The sequence below is a fragment of the Pipra filicauda genome, unplaced genomic scaffold (assembly GCF_003945595.2).
Source record: "Pipra filicauda isolate LSUMZ 115617 unplaced genomic scaffold, ASM394559v2 scaffold10_size6260569_pilon, whole genome shotgun sequence".
Taxonomy (NCBI): Eukaryota; Metazoa; Chordata; class Aves; order Passeriformes; family Pipridae; genus Pipra; species Pipra filicauda.
In genome coordinates, this window is record NW_024103541.1 from 730,980 (window position 1) to 748,080 (window position 17,101).

At 40.7% G+C, this 17,101-nt stretch overlaps 1 protein-coding gene across 2 annotated transcripts in view; it reads left to right on the plus strand.

Moving 5' to 3' along the window:
• The window catches only part of RALB (RAS like proto-oncogene B), a 53,271-nt gene that overhangs the window by 17,101 nt on the left and 19,069 nt on the right, over positions 1-17,101 (plus strand). The window contains exon 4 of one of the 2 annotated variants that reach the window (XM_027725584.2): positions 8,522-8,618. The gene's annotated coding sequence lies outside the window, so the exon portion shown is untranslated. Of the gene's footprint in view, positions 1-8,521; positions 8,619-9,952; positions 10,085-17,101 lie in introns of those variants that run through there. The other variant, XM_027725583.2, reaches the window with a different exon arrangement.

Here is a 17,101-nt window from a genome sequence, read left to right on the forward strand (position 1 = left end):
AAGAGAGATTCAGCAGGTGGTCACATTGCTAAGGCTCTGTGAAAAGAAACTGAAAAGGCATTAAGCTGAGTCCAGCATGGACGTGACATGACTGTTGCATTTTGCATTTGACATAATGGATATCTCCAGCTACAGTGGACAAATCCATAGCATTCTTGCTTTCCAAAGAGCATGGGGGACTGCTCTTTTTTGGAAAGATGTGGCAGCTGCCACAAGATTATAATAATATCTCAGTCTTGCTCTATATAAAGACCTTTTCTAAATTTACAAGGAAATAACTTGTTGGGTTAAAACATTTGTCAAGAAAAGATAAATTGTGAAACATTTAGGATCTTCCATTTACTTTGCCCAATTCCCAGCTATATACCTGCCTTTTAGCTGTCTTGCATCCTAAATTAATTCTTGCTAGTAAGTGGAAGAGCTAAGATCACAAGCATCATCTACCACTCTCTTAAGACCTTTGGCAAAAGGACTGGGGAGTCTTTGGGGAAAGTAGCATCTTAAGTTGTTACAGTGATCTAACCCTGTCAGATTCTGCCAGATCTAACCCTCCTCTGAATGTAATCTATGCAAGCCAACAAGTTCAGTGGGAAGCTTATAGGAAATGACTTAGGAAGAGAGTATCTTGTAAATACTGCTCTTCCCCTTAAATTGAAAGAGGGAAGAAAGGACAGAGTAGCAGCCTTTCCTTTCAAATCAGAGGAAGAAGACTGATCCTTTGTATGCAATGTCTTAGGGAATACATCTTGTGTGTAGTAAACTAGACATTAGTACCTTCTCTTCTGAGGTAATCTGAGCCCATATCTAGTAGGACAGTGCCCCAGACTATACTATGCTAGTCAAGGGGTGTACTTAAATCTAGTTGAAGCTGGGAAAACTATTTTTGCATGAAATACTGTTCTCTAAACCAGAGATGGTATAAGCAAGAGCGATCTAAGATAGGGTTTACAGCACACATTGAATGGTCCCTGCTCTCATTAAGATGTCACAATTTATATTGACTATGCTGGTGGGATCTGTGCCTTTGCAATTTAGCTTTTCTAGCTTCCATGGGCGGGCTTACATTGTCTGCTTAGCATTGTCCATCTATTTTTATGAACCAGGATTGTTTATGGGACACTATAAATCAACAATGCTAGTTTTTAACCTCAAAAATCTCGAAAATGAATTAACTTAGTGTGACACACATTAGAGTTTAACCTTGAGATTTGCAGACCAAAGTCTTCTATTGATCTGCAGAAGGGGAAAACATGGTCTGCAGAAACCAGTTCTCAAAAAGAGTTTACTTCCTTATTCTTTTCAGATGAAATAATGATGATCACAATGCTTCAGTATGAAGTTAATTTTTACACTATACAAGCTGTCCTGAGGCCAAAAATGAATTTGGCATTTGCCAGGAAACACCTCACTATATAGCTACTCAGATTTCTAAACTGATGCTGAAAGTTTTCAGAATAATCTCCCTAACTAATCAGTTTCCATCCCTTCTCTAATTCCAGTAGTATAATTGTTACTCTCCAAAGCTAAGAGCAAAGAGTAGATAATCAAGTGACACTGAAAACAGCATGAAAAACATCACCATAAAATCCAGTGCTCACAAACAGCAATGTCTCAGATGGTGCTGCTTAAAATCAGACCACTAATGTCAGGGCTAATTCTATGTTTTCTGTTTTGAAAGATTCCACAATAATTTTGATGCATTGTGTACTGCTTCCAGGAAAAATATGATTATAGGCCACCTCTCCATTATGTGACCATTTCTGTAGTGATTAAATCTGTATCAATTGACATTTAGCCTTTTGCAGATGTTTTCCCAGACGGGAATTGGTATGGAAGAAAAAAAAGTAGGGGGAAAGCAGTCTTTGTATGTCTTATGACCTAGTTGTAATTCCATTTAAAATGTTAGAGAACTATTGCATAGAAAAAGGAAAGCCTAAAAAAATGACAAGGGTTATAAGGGGACTAAATGCAGTTATGTGAGCCAGGTCAAACCAATTCATTTTCTGCTACTCAAAGTCTGATCAGGAAAAATAGGCTAGAGGTTTGTTGTTGCTCTTCAAGAAATCCAGCTTGAAGATGAAATTCATGCCTGAATGCAGACAAGCAATTTGGAAAAGTCAGAGTTTGATTTATTGTTCTCTGAAAGGTTGTGTAAAGCTTCTTACTAAAGATCTCAAAGTTACACAAAGGTGGTTTGTATGATTAAGGGCAATGATAGTTCTCAAGAACTCTTAGAAGATACAGACATAAGCTTGCTCTCATTTATGAAAATGTCAAAACAAGTAAACGAGATTTGAGAAACCCAAGATACGACACAGTTCAATAAACTGCAGTTGATAAAAAAATGTCGAAAAAAGCCATTCTTTGGCCATTCTGCTCTGGGACAGAAAATCTGTAACACAACTTGCAAGGTCTTAAAGCATGCTCCTGCAATGAAAGGGAAAAGACAAACTAAATTAGAGCAAATGTTCACTGCTTCCCAGCAAACAACGTCTAGGCTGCAAACACTAGATGAATTTAGGATTTCAGTTATTTATTTTGAGGAGATTAGTCTTGGTAGAAGGGTGGGTGGATTTGCTTGTGAGTACATAATGCTATTCTCTTGTGCTGTAAATCAATGTAGCTCCAATGAAATTTGGGGAAAAGCAGAATTTCTGACTCTTAAACACTATTTTAGTTATGTATAATCACAAGAGCTTCAACTGTTAAATTAAAAATATATATGTACCCACATATATATGCCTCTCTCTCCCCTCAAAGGTTCCTTTCTGGTTATATTTCACCTTTGCTTGTTCACATTACCCACAGTATCAGAAGTCTCAACTCAGAGCTTCCTGGCTCTTGGTAATTATTTCAGTCTTCACTTTACTGCAGCGTTTCTGTTTTATTTTTATGGTATTCCAGCAATACATCATAATGAAATAACAAAACTTGGAGATTGAAGAGAAGCTTGGCTGTGGGCTTGAAGTGTCTGATGGAGTCCTGGATTTATATTTTGGCCAAGGTACATTACTTTTGCAGATTCAGGACCCCACAAACCAGTGCAGCTGCTCCCAAGCTTTTTCTAAGGAATAGGTTTACTGTAAATTGCATCAGAAGATAAAAGGTGGTGGGGTTTTATTTGTTTACAATGTATTTAAGAATGAGTTAACAGGTTGAATATTGATGAAACATACTAATATACTGAATACTAAATTGCTACTAATGACATAATTAGCTTCTAGCAAATAGTCTTTTCTAAAAATCTCTGATTCTTCTAACAGATCCTAAGTATGTGTTACTGTTCACTGAAAAGATAAAAAACAATGCAAAAGCCAGAATGTTACGGGATACAAATCAATTTTACTTTGAAATTACTTTCCTTAATCCTGCAATGTAAAGCATATTGTACTCTTATTGACTTAACATAGAAAAAAAGGAAAGGCTCTTTGTAGACTGTATCAGGTTATCAACCACGAGTAACATCTTTTCTAGAGAAGAATGCTGTGTGAACTAACACACGAGCACTCAGCTCAGAAGTGAAAATTTTCTCTAACGCAGCAGTATTATCCCATGACTGCATTAAGTGCTTAACAAGCTCTGTAATTGAGAATAACATAAGGTCATAACAATGTCATAACAATTACATTAACAGATTCATAGACACAAACTTCCTCATAAACTTCAGTGGTGCAATAAGTTCCTACAGGTTTCCTACAATACCCACTTGATCCACTTTTTTGAGGCTTTCACCTCTGCATTGAAATACAGCAACTAATGAACAACGAAGTGTTATGTGGTATAAGTTTAGGGAGTAGTATCTGTAGCAAAGCACAGCTGAAGAGGAATTTTAGTAGGCAAAATTTGTAGCCATTTGTTCCACCTTCAAACCCACTTCCTACAGAACTTCCAGAAGAGATTTTGCATTCAAGTTCACACCCAGACCTTCTTTAATTTAACATTTGCCAGCATGATAGTGCAGAATTATGCTGTAATTGCAAGAAAAATCTAATTTTTTGAGCCACCAAGTCATGTCAGAATTTATTCTAAAAAGTATGGCATTCATGAATAAGTAAAATACTATCATAGCAAAACCTGTATTACAAAATTCAGTTACCAAGACCCTCTCCTAAACTGTGAGGTGCTTGGGAAAAAAAAAATCTATTTCTTTTTAAATGGTGAAGGGGCATCAAAACTCCCAAATGTTTGCAAAAGATGCTGTGATTAAATATGGAAAAGAGAAAAGTGCATTCATAACAATGAAGATAAGAAACTAAATACGAAGGGCTTTCATGGTCTCAGAATATGTTTGCATAAAAATGCTCTGGTTAAATTTGCAGAAGGACACTTTAATCTCATTCTAAGTTACATCAACTTAATTAGAGATTGTGGACAGAAGTAGGTACTTAAAAATTATATAATTTTAATTCAGAAATCTTCTTTCTGAAGTGTTGTTCCGACCCTTCTAGAATGCTGGTTGCTGTAAAAGCCAGTAATTTTCATTATTAATTTAATATATTTGTCAATAATTTAATCTAAAAAATTTGATTAAAAAATAAGGGGGGCAAGATCTGTCAGCATGAACTTTTTTTAAGCATGCTCAAATCACCCTCTGTTCTACAGGGTAGGACTGTTCAACACAGGGAGGTAAATCCTCAACAATGTTAGCTGCTTGTTATTCTGGAAAAATCCCCTGCCTTATCTATTTCTGTAATAATTCATGTTTTTACCAAACTGCCTTTAGTGTGATCTGTAAGACACTAAAGCATGCTTTCTACCCTACCTATAACTGGCAAAGCTTTACTTAATGTATCTGCTTCAGCAGTACACTTCAGGAAACATGGGCCAGCTGGAGGGGGACCAAAGAAGAAAGAGAGTGACTGGCAATTAGGAAACATCACCTACAAAAAACAACTGCAAAACCAGGTGTTATTTGAAGGAGGAAAAGATTTCTGAGGAGTGAAAAAGATAAGGGTTTTTTAATATTTAGCATATTGATGTAAAAAATGGAAAAAATCTGATTGCTAGGTCCAGCATGCAAATAACAAATATGCTGAACTGCAGGAAGTGACATTTAATGTAAATGTTGTTGTTTTTTTCCTTATGATAAAGTAACTCAGTATTTTAAACAAACTGCTATAATGATACCACAACCTTAACTGTGTTAAAAAAATTACATGCCAAAAATTATATATTTATAACTGACCTTGCCTTTGGGCCATGGAATGAGACTACTTGACCTCTTATGGCTCTCTGTTGACCTTTTATTTTCTTTTGATTCTTGGCTATGAAGTTATTTACAATAAACTTAACTCCTTCTGTAAAGGCTCCAAGATCAGGCCCTAAATCTGTCATGGTGTTGATAGTAATGACGATCAGAAGTGTAACACTTGTAAAACTGGAATGTGAAACCCCTTACCTCACAAAATGTCAGTGAGAATCCCTTTAAGAATGACCCTGTGATATGATCCTGACAAATCCCAGCTGTATCTGAAATGGAAAGGTTATTTGACAGTGAACTTTATTTTAGTGTGGTGACTTCCGGCTGTCTGTAACAAAAATAAATTGAATGATATAGTCAAAACACCATAATCTCCTACAAGGCCAAAACCAGAGTCATATTTCATTTACTATCACTTGTTTCAGATATACTTTAGTTTATTGCTTTATGGTTCTTGAATGCTGAAATTCATAAATCATGATAAGGTCAGCTGCATTCTCTTAGGTATACAAATAATCTGTAAAATGTAGTTCTTGTTAGACTATCCATGCCCAAAGAGAAAATCACCTTTGACTAAATTATTTTTATTTTAGAACAAACTCTGAGTGTACATTGTGTACATGTACCTCTTCTTACAAGTTATCTAAGCCTAGATTAACTCTGGCAGCTGAACTCTGCACATACAAAAAATCATGTATTTTGAGAACAAAAAAGACATCACAGCATTCTAGATAGCACAGTAGGGTTGGTTTTTTTCCGTGTTCCTCAGTCTTTCTTCTGTTTTCCCAAGTTTTCTTCTATTCTCCTCAGTCTTACACTAGCATTCATTTTGATTGAAAAATGGTTTTAAAAGTAGGATAAAAAAATTACAGTCACTTTGGACTGAATAAATTAATAAAACCTTATGGATCTGGTTACCTCCACTGAACCATTGCTTTGTGCTGTCCAGGTGTTATAAGGAACTGGTCATGTGTAACTAAGAACTGCTTCAGACGGGCAAAATCTTCCTGCTGCTTTAGCCAGTTCTTATATTACTGGCACAACCTCAGTGCAGGAGATGAAGCAGGACCACTTCTTTTTCCAGTGACCCCTGATTTCTTTGTGGTTATTACTGGCCACAGTTCCTCGTAAACGGAGACTGGGGTAAAAGCTGTGAATCAGATACCTGTCGTGCCATAGTCCCTCGACAGCATTCAGATGGCAGAATTCTCTGCCTCTTATTTTTCTTATTTCTAGAGATTCCGAATTACATCACTAAATCAGCAAAGACTGACATCCTAGGTAGCACTGATTCCCTTGCAATTCAAGAACCTCCCTCCAGTTTCCTCATCACTCTTTTTATCTGAGACTACTATTACCTGCTCCCTGCGGGAGAGGGGAGACTCCTTCTGTCCATCATTTGCAGCCTGCTAGGCCTTTATAGTTCCTCAAATAAATTTTTCCTGAATGGGCTCCTTACACTGTTCTTCTTGTAGTCACTTGTGTGAAAAAAAAAGAAAGAACCAAACAGAAACAGGCCAGAGATGCTGAAACACTGTCAAAGAAGAACTGGGTGTGCAAAAATGATGGGAATAGGGCTATGTATCTGGGGTTTACATCTTTCCCATCACCAGTTTCTGGAACTGATTTTGGCTAATTCTTGTTCCAGCTAACCATCTTTCTAGAATACATTTCTACTTAGAACTGCTCAGAAGGGGAAGTATGAGTCCTAATCTTTGCAAAGAAATAATATTTACTGTTCAGTCTTCCCACCACACTTACTGTTGTTTATGACTCTGGCAGTGGCACACAGTGCCCTGTTACATTCTTAGTGGGCTAGAAACTAAATATATGCATGAAAAATACCGTTCCTATCTCTAGGAATTTGCAGTTTAAAACATGTTATGGCAAGATAAAGCAAGAGCTGTAGACAAATTTTTCCATCTCTACTGAAATTTTACTTGTTTAGAAAGTGAATGTTTATTGTCTGCAAACCACATAGAATAAAATAAATGCAATACAAATGACAATGAAAAGGAATTTTCTCTCCTAAATTGTTCTATAGAATTTTTCTTCCTAAAGTACTGAAGCAAAAAATATATCTGTAACCATGGAGATTATACCAGGCAACATGCATAATAATTCAAAGTGTGGCATCACACAAATGTTCTTTGTCATGAGTGGATTACTACAAAGAAGTAGGTTTCCCCTAAACAATTTTCAGAAGCAGGATAGATGTGGTTCATTTCTCAACCCTCTTTTTTGCAAGGGGGAAGGGGAAGTGTCAGCACTGTGGCAAGTGCAGCAGCATAGTATTGTGTTCAGTTTGAAAAGACCCAGCTTCCCAGGTTCCTGGGAGTTTTGAGTCAGAGATATGATTTGCTGAAAATATTTATCTCCTGTGAATAGTCACATCAGAGCAATGAATCCCACCACAGTGCCCACATGGCATAAAAGATGTCCATGGCGACATATAGTTAAGGATAAATAGTAAACAGTTCTAATTAATTTTTGTTTGGTTTGGTTTTAGGACTACATACAAATGTACAAAATCTGTATTAAAACCATTTATGTTTAATCCTAGAAATACCAAGATTTGGCTAATTTAAGTGTTAGCTATAAAACAGCATTCCTTCACATTTGGCAATATTTCTTTCTCTGCTTATTCCTTCTCTGAATGGATGGCATCAAATAGCAAAGAGCTCTCAGTCTGCCAGTTTCTAATGCAGGATGAATATTGATGTGGTTCTTAGTCTGATACAGTCTATAAGTCAGAGGGAAAAAATTGCTGCAATCAGGACCTTTCATAATTCATTAATTTCATAATTTCACTTTTCCACCTAAGGGGTTAACTAAAATCTGGTGGTTTGCAGTTGTTTGAGTTAGGAGGAGAAACTGATGATGATGCAAGGATGATGTAAACCCTGTTAACTTACAAACAATGTAGAAAATGTGGTTTTCGTCAAGACAGGAGAAATTCAGAAGATACGTCCTTTTTATGCAGTCCTGAACTCCTCAGTTGTTTCTCAGAGTCGCACACCTACTTTTTTTTTTCTGTCTCCATAACTTCTGTTTTCCAGTTCCTGACAATTCCTGGCATTTTTTGCCAACCCTGAAATTATAGATTACAGTAAATGTCTTTCCAATTCCTCCTCCACCTTATTTTGCTTTGGCAATAGGCCGCTGTTTCACCTATCACTTTTATAAAGTTGGACTTTTTTTTTTGCATTTATTTTAAGTGACAGACCTTTTTTATGCTCTCCAACTTGAAAATGTAATTTTACCCAGCCACCAATGGATAGAGGTTGAATGTAATTCATTCTTTCCTTTTCTTTTCTCTAGGAGGCTACAAAGAGGTCCAGTGTGAAAGCAGGAGTTAACACTGTTACTTAACGCATTACTTCTGTCCCAGAGGAGCTGACCCCCCCAGACATCAGTGGTAATCATCATTTCCATCATTGCCTAAGATGGGTGTTATCATGCAAAGCATGTTTTTTAGAAGGAATAATTTTACCCAACATATTCATTCTTAAATTCACTGTGTGGAATTCAAATACGTCAACATTTATATCTAGAAAAATTAATGGAATTAAAGCAACATGGAAGGTATATTTTACTTCGTAACTTGCCAGACAGCGGTGCCTGGCCATGTGATTAGCAGCACTAGGATTGGCCAGAGAGATTTTGGATTTGGGAACTGATAAAGATTTGTAAAATAATCACAGTAAATACAGCAATAGCCATTATTTTCTTTACCTGAGCAGTGAAAACTGCTCTGTGCTGCACACATGTGACAGTATTGCAGCACGATGATTTAATAAAGGACTTAGCACTCCCAACCCTTAGGCAAATCAGGGACACTTCCATTCCTTTCCCTTCCGACTTCAGATTTAATTTCTGCATCCCTTGGTAGAATTTGCACTACAATGTGTGGTGCATTTAAGACAGAGCCCTTCCTAACTTCTTTTCTTCCCCCTGTACTTGGCACTGATGGGGCCACACCTCAAATCCTGTGTCCAGTTCTTGGTCCCTCAATTCTGGAAGGACATTGAGGTGCTGGACCATGTCCAGAGAAGGGAACAGAGCTGGTGAAGGGTCTGGAGCACAAGTCTTATGAGGAGTGACTGAAGGAGCTGGGGTTATTTATCCTGGAGAGGAGGAGGCTCAGGCTTATCACCCTCTACAATCACCTGAAAATAAGGCTGTTGCCAGGGATCAATCTCTTTTCCCAGGCAACCAGCGACGGGAGGAGAGCTGCGCCATGAAAGGTTTAGGTTCAACATTAGCAGGAATTTTTTCACAGAAAGGGGTGATTAGACATTGGAATGGGCTGCCCAGGGAGGTAGTGGAGTCACTGTCCCTGGAGGTGTTTAAGGAACGGGTGGACGTGGTGCTTGGTGACATGGTCTTGTTGACATGGCGGTGTTTGGTCACAGGTTGGACTTGATGATCTCAGAGGTCTTTTCCAAAATGACTGATTCTGTGATTTTGTGTTTTCTTTGGGTCAAACAGAGCCAAACAGGGCTCAGGGAGAACAGACAAAGGTAGCAGTGGAGTAGGGAGACCCTTCCCACTGCTCTCGGCTGCTCCTTAGGCAAGACAGGCCCCTGACAACCTTCACGGGGCTCAGCCCCGCCCCCTCCCCGCGCCCTCCCCCGGCCCCGCCCCGCCGCGCTACCCGGAGCCGATTGGTCCGGGCAGCGTCACGTGACGGCGGGGCGGGCGGGCGCGCGCTCGCGGGGAGCCGGGCCCGGTGGGAGCGGCGCCGGCGAGGGCGGAAGTGCGCGGCGAGGGCGCGCGGGCGGCTGCGGTGCCCCCTCAATGAGAGCCGGGGGGCGGCGGCAGCACCGGGCACAGCCGGGCCGAGGGGCACAACCGGGCCGCGAGCCGCGCCGGAGCCCCCAGGTGAGAGCGAGGGGCAACCCCGGGATCCCCCCGTACCAACCCCGGGATTGTAGGAGGGGGCTCGGCTGTCCCGGCCCCGCGCCCCCGGTGAGGGGAGGCGGGAGCCGCCAGGTTCTGGCGCTGCCCGGGGATGGGCTGAGCGCTCTTGTGTCCGCGCTCTGCGGAGGGCGAGGGGAGGTGTCACCGGGGGTGCGGGGCAGCCTCTCCTTGCGGGGGGCGAGGGGAGCCCGCGGGTTCTGCCCCGGGACGCGGCCCCTCAGCCGCGGGGGAGCCCCAGGGTGCGGGCGGGGGAAGCGACGGTGACCGCCGGGCCTGCGCGGGGCCGCAGTGGGAGGCGGGAGGCCCCGCTCCTGCGGCTCCCGGTGCCGCCGGGCTGAGGTGGAGCCGGGGGACGGCGGTGACTCGTATCTACAAGTGGGACTGGGGGGGGGGAGAGGGCGAGGAGGAGCCGCCCCAGCTCCTCGGGCGGGTTCCTCCCGTGCAGGCTGCCCTGCCTTCCCTGGGCTGCCCGAGGATAAGTGATAACGTTTTGTCTGTGCGAGATAAACAGAGGGGGTTTGGGTGCTGTCGGTCTCAGCCGAACCAGAAGTTCCTGAAGGATCTTGTTTTATCTGGGCAGGTTCTCTCTGTGCCGGTCTTTATCCTCCTTGCAGCCTTACGGGTGTAGGTCTTGTAGGAAGTAAATGTTTTTGCCTGAGTATGACGCTTACCTGGAGAAGGGCAGGGACATAGGTGAGACAAAGCAGCCCAGTCATGCTTCCTGAACAGCTTGTGTAGGCCTAACCAGGTCGTTCTGCTGGAGCCCTGTTGAAACGATTCTGATCTGAGAACAGTAGACGTAGTCTTGACAACCCCTGGATATTTTCATAGTGGAAAGGAACAAGGAGGCTATACCTGCCTAGGATCAGCCTGGCAATTTTCAAAAGCTGTAGCCTGCAGTCGAGGTAGCTTTTTTTTTTTTTTTTTTAACGGTCCAAACGTTACTTCGGTAGTTCTGAGATTCTGGTTTCTCTTGTGAGGGACAAAGAAGTGCCTGTCGAGTCAAGGACATCCTCATAGGTGTGATTTTCAGGAAAAGCTGTCTTTTTTTAGATGCCTTAAACACCTTCCTCCCAACTGACGCTAAAGTGACAGTAAGAACTAACAACTGGGAACTAGACTTGTGGTTCTTGGAAGTGATTTGCCTGAAGGCTGAAAATAATTTTATTACAGAGAGTTGATCCTTGTGGGTCCCTTCCAACTCAGAATATTCAGTGATTCTGCAATTTAATAGCAACAGCTCAATTTTACTTGACAATAGCATCTTTACACTTATTCACATATAGCAGACTTTTTAGAATAATTTTACCTACTGCTTCAATCACTTCTGTACACTGAACTTAGGTTTTTGCTTACTATGAGATTATATCAACTTACCATGGTGACACTTTTTGCATTTATTTCCTGTATTAAATACTCCATTTGAGAAATAGAAAAGTCTTCAGAGTGCTCCTGTAAATCAGTTTCCTATATTAGACTTTTAGTAGTAAATTGTTTTACACCTCTTTTGGAGTAGGCCAACTTGATTCTGTTTTGCATGCCTGGAGAAAAGTGAAGCTGACCTATTTTCACTGGTATTATGTATATGCTGCAGAGGAATTTCTAGTTTGAAGATTTAGCTGGAATGCTTTGCAAAAACTCTTTAACTGAAAGCTTAATTTGACCAGACAATACCCTTTCTTGGCCCTCCTTTAAAACTCTCAGACTTGTCTCTAATTGTCAGTGCAGTGGTACTGGAAATCTGGGTAGAAGAGCAGTTGAGACATTTTGATGAAATCAAGTCAGTGATGACGGGACCCTGCCTAGACAACTTGGATGTGTACACTGAAATCTTGGATGGTTTATAGTTGTGATCTAATGCCTCTTTCAGGCTCTAAGTTTTTTCAGCAGCAACTTAATTGATTGAGCCCTACTGTTATTTGACCAAATGCTGGATAAAATGGCTTGCTTCTCTGGGAAGTGTTGGTGTCCAAACTTCATAAGGAACAAAACTGTCCTGTGAACAGAGCAGAAGTGACCATGTGGTACAGCAGAACAAGCCCTAGGATCATGATTTGGGAATCTGGTTCGTAGTTTGTTCTTGTCCTGTTGCTTTGTAAACTCTGTTCCCTTTCCATGCAGCGGATAATTGCACTTTATAATTTCTTATTGACTAAATTCAAACTCCATGTGACTGATTAAGTGAATTGCTTTCCATTACACAATGAATTCATGTGAATTAATAGCCTCTCTTAGCAGGGGTACTGAAGGAGCCTGTTTCTCATGGCAGCTGTGCAGGCAGTGGGCACTCATGGGAATGCAAGTGCATAGTGGTATCAAGACAAACAGTGCCTAAGGTCAGTAGGTGTCTTGTGCCTGTAGCAAAGAGCTTGGGATGGGAGTAGTGGTCTCTGGGGTTTGAGTGAAAGGCAGTGGCTGGGGAGGCCACTGAAGAATATAAACGTAGGTGCTTGCTGCTTTTCATTCCCTGTGTGCCTGACTTCAAGTAACTTTTGCCTGATTGACTTACTGGTGCTGATCCTAATTATCAGCCAGGTTAGATAGCAGCTGTATTCTCAAACTCATTCTGTCTTGCCTTGGAAGTGCTATCCTGCTGGTAAAAACCTGCAGTTCTTTAGATTTTTTTCTCTCTTCACCTATCTTCCACCCCCATGTCTCTGCTAACAGTTCTCACCACTGTCAAGCAGTGTGATAAGGTTCCATTGCTTGTTACCTGCTATTGTGTGAAGCAGCAAAGTCAGCAAACAATCTTGTCTGTTTTGTTCTCCTAGTGGTACTAATCAATTTTGTGGCATTTGTTCTATGATACAGTTGCTGCCTGTCCCTTGACGAGGCTAAAGAACAGATATTTTAAATGTCCTTGTTGATATCTGCTAAAGAGCAGTCATTTTATTGGTAGCTCTTTTAGCCCAATAAACAAGACTAAGCAACTTTCCTCAATGTCTGCCCCAGAAATATCAAGTCGTCTTGTCATTTAAGCAAGATGAGTGTGTATAACTCATGCTTTATCTCTTCATGTTCTTCCAAATACTGCTTTAATAGTAATATTAGAGGATCTGTTTTGTCTCTTGTGCTTGAGATGTGCAAATGTGTTTTTCAAGACCTGTCAAAATGAAAGTCATGAAGTCATGTAATGTGAGAATGTTATTAAGGCTGATGTGTAAGTAGGTACTTGGATCTTTATGGTGACAAAGTGCTAGCGTAGAACAGTCACTTTGAACTGTTTTCTATGGGACCCTGAGCCCACAGCCCTCCTTGCTGAAGTGGTTGACGAAGGAATAATGGTTGATTACAGGACCGTGAGTCTTAAGGGAAGTGCAGTCTTGACTAGGAATCTGTGCAGGATCACAAGTCAAAAACTGAAAGAATTTGTTCTGGGATTATAAGCATTTGTTCAAGTCTTAATCCTGTCAGCTGTTACTTTGTGAATTAGTGTTGCTGTCAGTTGAAGTGATTAGTGTGAAATATTTCAGGTCACTAATAATGCAATGAAACTGGAGTTTTTAATATGTTCCTCTTTAATTTGGAATGTGTCAAAACTAATCTGAAGTCAAAGCATAGAACTGGAAAGCTGAGAGCACGCTGAGTTAAGCAGGTGCTGTGATATCCCTGGTTTCTAGCTCTTTCTGTATATATCTTTACCTGTAGTGAAAAAGATTATTCTTCAGAAGAATACTGAAGACCCAGACTTAAGCCCCCATTTTGGGCATGGTAGATGGACATGTTAAAGAATGTTTCCAACTTAGATTTAATATTGGTGGTTTTGGTTTTTTTTTTTTTTTTTGCAAGGTAGTGGCCTGAATCACAGGTTTAACAAAGAAAACAATCCCACTTTACAGGCTGTTATAGAGTACTGCATTAAAGGATTGTACTCAAAACATGGTGAAGCACTTTAAAAGATTATTTGTAGGAGCTTCCTGAACTCTGGACTCCATGTTGCAGAACACCAAAGTGGCTTTTTTTTAAAGTAGATGTTTTATAAGGTTAGTGCTCAGGAGGGCACTGCCTTGGGCACCACTCTAAAGCAGACATTTAGCAAGTGAAGTTGTTTTAGATCAAGTTGCTTGCCAATTGCCTCAGCTTTCCAGAAAAGAGGTGGTTTTGCTAACTAAGGAAGCTGATCCCTGCTTAGAATGAGCCAGTCCTAAAGTACATAGTGATCTGTGATACAGCCTTTCCACTAAACTGCTGCTGTGGTAAGAAACTCCTCTCCATGACGGTGCTTTTCTGCTATTTAGTGTTCATGGCTTGCTGTGAGATTTCATTTTGGGTAGGTAAGGAATTCTCATTACTTTACTCACCAAGAAGTCTCACTGACTGACTTTTATGGCAGCTTTCTGCTTTTATCTACCATGTCATAAAATAGACTAGCCAAGCAATTTAAGGAAATGGTCTTTCAAAAGTCGGGAATGTGTGCTTGAAACTGGTGCTATTTTTCTTTCTACTTTATCATGTTTCAAAGCACAGTCTAGGAATCAATTTCATATTTTAAACAATTCTGCAAACATTAGGAATTTTAAGTTTATCTTATAATGCAAACTAAATTCAAAGTAGGCTTTATGGGTTGAATCTGTTCTGAAGTTATAATGGAAGGAAACTAATTAAAATTACTAGACAAGTTGACTGGTGGTGATACTGTACATCTTCATCTTCATTTAGCTTGTAAAACAGGGATCAAGCAGTGCTCTTGTCCAACTCCTTTCCTTAATATTCACAACTGTCTTCTAATAGTAGCTATCATATAGTATAATTGTATAACAGGGGTCATAGCAGAGTAATGACCCCTGTTATACTCTTGTAAATAAGTATTAGTTAAGGTTTCTAATTATGTGTTAGTCATCATGGACTGGCTGTAAGTCTCGTAGCTCTGCTGTACTACTTGTGCAAGTTGGCAAATAGGCCTTCCACTTCCAAAGACTCCTCAGAGATAAGATTTGTAGCAATGCATTGCTGGGGCACAGACTTGACTTATGGAGTTGCTGAAGCTGGAAGACACTTCTGGAGACAATCTAGTCTAGTCCTCCTGGTGACTGTGCTACTCGTGACCCATAAAGTGGCTCATTATCATCTGTAGGTAGAGCTTTGTGCACTCCAGCTTTTCTCAGGGGAAGGGCAGCTCTCCTGCCTTGCCTTGTTGGCTGATCTGTCCTAGAGAGCCTGTAGCCATCCACAGCAGCACTCCTACTGTGAGAGCTATCTCAGCTCATCTCTGTGATCCCAGGGAGGTTATAACCCCAGCATCTCCCACCTGATCCCTGTGCTGCATGCATTAGTGTACAGAAGCACCCTGTTGTGCTGATTTCTTAGCAGGGGCACGAGAGCTTATGTGATGAGCTGGCTGTGTATCAGAATAGTAGATTTTTTTTTTCTGGTAATGTGTGCTGTGGAGAGAGGAAATGTCTCCAAGAGCACACAAGGATAAATGCATATCTTATATTCTGCATTGGTTCTGTATTTTCATGTGACCTGTCACTTGTTAGGTCATAAAGGGAAGTGTCCTGAAATAAGTGTGTTCTAATTCTCTGTGTTGAAGTGGTTCTTAGTTAACACTCTGCCACCCAAAACTTGTTCAGAGTTATGAACAAGCATGTTATATTGTGCCACTCTTCATTCTATAGCACTCTGGAGGCTCTGGTTGGAGATCATGTTTGGCTGTAAATATTTTTATAGTGGTAGGCAAAGGCTTTGTGAGGAAGACCAAGGATAACAATTCTCCCGTAAGGGAAGCTCTCCACAGCTTTTTAGTTTTATTAACTTTGAATAGCTGTACTGAAATAGGATGTGACCTCTGCACTGGCGTAATAATACAGTTCCCATTTGAAGATAGAAATACTGCTTTTGGGTTTGTTATAAAGTACGTGACTGCAGTAGTCTGGAAAACTACATGTCTGTTTGTTATTGGAAACATCTGCTCTCGGTCCAGTACAAAGGTATCTTCTTGTATATGCAATCTTTTTGTATGGTATTCACTCTGCCTGATTGGGTAAACTACAGGGAAGAAACTTGTTTAAAGGTGACAACACAACAGCTGAATTATGGATAACTAATAATTATCTGAGGTACTAAATGACACTGTTGTTGCTTTGTGTGCTGGAAATGCATTGACTGAAAGATGGGAGAAAGGTTGGCACTTGTGTTAAGTCACCTGAATGAGGGAGCTGAGTGTATATATCACGGTATATATCTGTGAATCCCTCAGTTAAGTGCTTAAAATAGTGGAAGTACTTTCAGAGGCTACAGGAAGATGATTCCCCAGTGCCCCTGGGGAGGTAGGACTCTGTAGTTAAGAGTAAACTCAGGGTAGAGGGTTACTACTTGCCTATCTACATCAAATGTGAGCTCAACAGTGGCTTACATTTTCCAAATAGAGATATGAACATGATACATTACCTGACTTCAGTTTAGGAGCAAGGAATGTAATTGTATGGGCAGACACAGTTGCTTCTGCTGGTATTACTTATACCAAACTAAATGGTGTTTAGACTTGTGATTTATCCCAAGCATCTGGTTCACTAGGAAAACTGAAGGCAAGCGTGATCTAGTGAGATACATCCTCTGGGGGAGCAAATGGTAGCAGATTGTGGCCTGTCTGCAGTGTTTGGTGCTATATTCCCAAGACCTGACTGGATCTGCCAGACCCATGGTTGGGGAGGGAATTCATGACAGCTCCTGCAACTCTGTAGCATTCTTCTGGCTGCATTGGCCTTTTTGGAATTTGCTAAATCAAGGTTAGTGGCAACTTCTTTGTGGGTTATATAGTTGCAGGTTTTTCACTGAAGTAACTGAAACCGTGTTGTAACCTGGTACTGAAGTAAGATTTTCATCTAGGTTATTTTGAACTCTGATGTGCCACCTAAGACACTGATTGTAAAATGAGATATTTGATTTGTCTGTTGTATTTGTTATGCTCCTGGAGATCCAATTAAAAGTCGGTATTAGTTTAACATCTGAACCATCTCTTAGTATATGCTGTGTATC